Genomic DNA, 2,514 nt, shown 5'->3' on the forward strand with positions numbered 1-2,514 from the left:
ATATTCAATCGTCAATAATAGTAATAAAATGCAACACTACGATCCTTTTTAAGGGGAAAGAAGCTAAAAATCAAATGGATTTCTTATAAACTTGAACATTATTAAATATTAAAACTAATCTAAACAAACATAATTTGAATAAACTCTACACAAAATCCAATCAAAACCATATTTTTATGCTTAACTTCAGTTCCCCATCATTTCCTATCGGAATAGGAAATAGGACTCTATGAGAAAAGCTTAAGAACCCCCAAACAAGAATTTAGGTAAAATCCAAACCCTCCACAAGCATATGATTAACATGTCTCCTCATCAATCATCGTACCCTCCAAAAAAATAAAATTTAGACCCATACAATATCCTCTAAAAACGTCAAGATGTCACCAATTAAGAAGGTGAAAGAAAACATAACCCCCAAAGGAGAAATGCCAAAAGTAACAGCAGTTACCCAAAATTTATAACATAACAATTCAAATAAAGTGCATATCAACCAAAGTTTTACATCTGAATCCATGAAATGACATTCCAACATCTTATATTTTCATGTAAAATATATCCATAAAGATTCTACACAATAACGACAACAAAAATAAGTTGCCGACAGCCAAAAAAAAAAAAAAAATACAATCACGAAATCAATGGCACTATTTATGACAGACCTCGATCTGAGAATTTCGATCCAATCAGGTCGTAAACAAGGCTGAATTGGCCGTAGCAGTGCCCACTTGTACTTCTAGTAATTCGAGACGCCGATCCAATGTATCAAGCTTCTCATTCAACTTCGCCAACTTATTTTTTGTGGTTGCCTCTACAATTGAAAAGGAAAAAAAATAATCATTAAATAATCAAATTAGAAAAAGAGTGAAGAAGAAAAGGGTTTATACGAAATGGGTACAAAATTGTACAAGGAAGTCAAATAGGCGACGGACATTGAGAGAAATGTGGGAAATGAATTCCCGATTTTCCCAATCAGCTTGCACTGCGATTCCCACGTTCACCGCGCTCGTTATCCCACCGGCTCTTGCCATTACTGGGGACAGTTGTGAATGAATATAATATTGATTTTATTTTCCTTTATTATTAGAAATACTATTTTAACGTTACTTTTATTATTTGCAAGATATATCCTATAACTTTTAATATTTTTTTTAATCAGGATTTATATTTACATTTTTTAATCTTTCAAATACTTCTGAATATTCTCTGTATCTTGATAATTTTTTAAAGATTCTAGGTTGATATTTCTCAGTTATGTATTCTAGAATTATTCCTTTTGAAACCTCTTCTTCTATATTTTTATGTTTAGTTAAAATATCTTCCACATTTTTTATTTCTCTACTAGTTCTTATAGAATCAAGTCCTATATTATACTTACAATAATAATCTATATCTTGATATATTTCTTCAAATTTTTCTTGGCTAACAGAAAATATGTCTTCAAAATTTTCAGCTATTTTAAGTAAAAACGAAATATCTTTATCATCTAAATATAATCTGAAATCATTATAATTATAAGAAGTTGATGTGGATGCTTGTGAAGTGATCATCAAAGTATGAGCATATAAAAGCGAATAAATAACTTACAGTAATCGAATGGAAGTAAACAGGCTTTCACTCCAATATGCTTTTATACATGCTTTATATATACTTAACCAATCTTCTGAATCAAGTAAAAGTTTAAAATGTTTTTTGGAATCATTTGGATCCACAACTGCTTGCGCAAAAGGCTTTTCAATTAAGATTGCATTTCTCACTCTAGAGAACTAGCCGTATTACCACATACGCTATTTCACAATATTCAGAGTCTCTGTTTTCACCTCTATTCATATTCTTTTCAAAATCAAGTTCTTACTTGGAACGAAATTTTAAAAGATAACTCACACACAAGGTGCTACGATTTTGTTAGAAAATCGCCTTTTTTCCCCTAAACCATTCATCAAAGACGGGTACTTTGGCATGGCTAACATCCATTCAAAATCAACGTTTTGAAAATCTTTTAAAATCTCTATCTGTACAGCCGATGAATCATGAGAAATTTAACAAAATCCTTTTATGAAAATTTTATTAGACATAACAAACTTTACTTTGATATTCATTAACTGAAATAGTACATGCTTACAATCTATATTTACATACCTTTGGTACTCACCTTATGAAATTTAGAACTTCATAAGTGATTACCTTATTACAAGCTTTGCTATCTTCAGACTATCTAAATTTTTCTGAATACAAGTGGTATATACAGATTACAAAATATTTGAGATGTGTTTTTTCAGAGTGTTTTAGAGATAAGTTGTTTCGAGATATCTTCCATCTTCCTTCTTGCTTCCTTTTATAGAAGGTTTTGAGAATATTATCTTGAGAGCTGTATCCTCTTTTCTTTTGTTGGGTAGCTTAGTAGTCTTATCTCCACCAATTTCTCCATTATTTTCTTGCTAGATGGACCTCTCTTTTTGAAATTTTCTACCTTATCTTTGATTTTTTCTTCCACTTATGACAACCAGTAGGTGAGTG

At 30.6% G+C, this 2,514-nt stretch overlaps 1 pseudogene; it reads right to left on the reverse strand.

Moving 5' to 3' along the window:
* Nucleotides 1-444: 444 nt before the first annotated feature.
* On the reverse strand, nucleotides 445-1,049 carry LOC111381933 (annotated as a pseudogene).
* Between the last annotated feature and the right edge of the window lie 1,465 nt (nucleotides 1,050-2,514).

Source organism: Olea europaea, unplaced genomic scaffold (assembly GCF_002742605.1).
Source record: "Olea europaea var. sylvestris unplaced genomic scaffold, O_europaea_v1 scaffold2398, whole genome shotgun sequence".
Classification (NCBI taxonomy): domain Eukaryota; kingdom Viridiplantae; phylum Streptophyta; class Magnoliopsida; order Lamiales; family Oleaceae; genus Olea; species Olea europaea.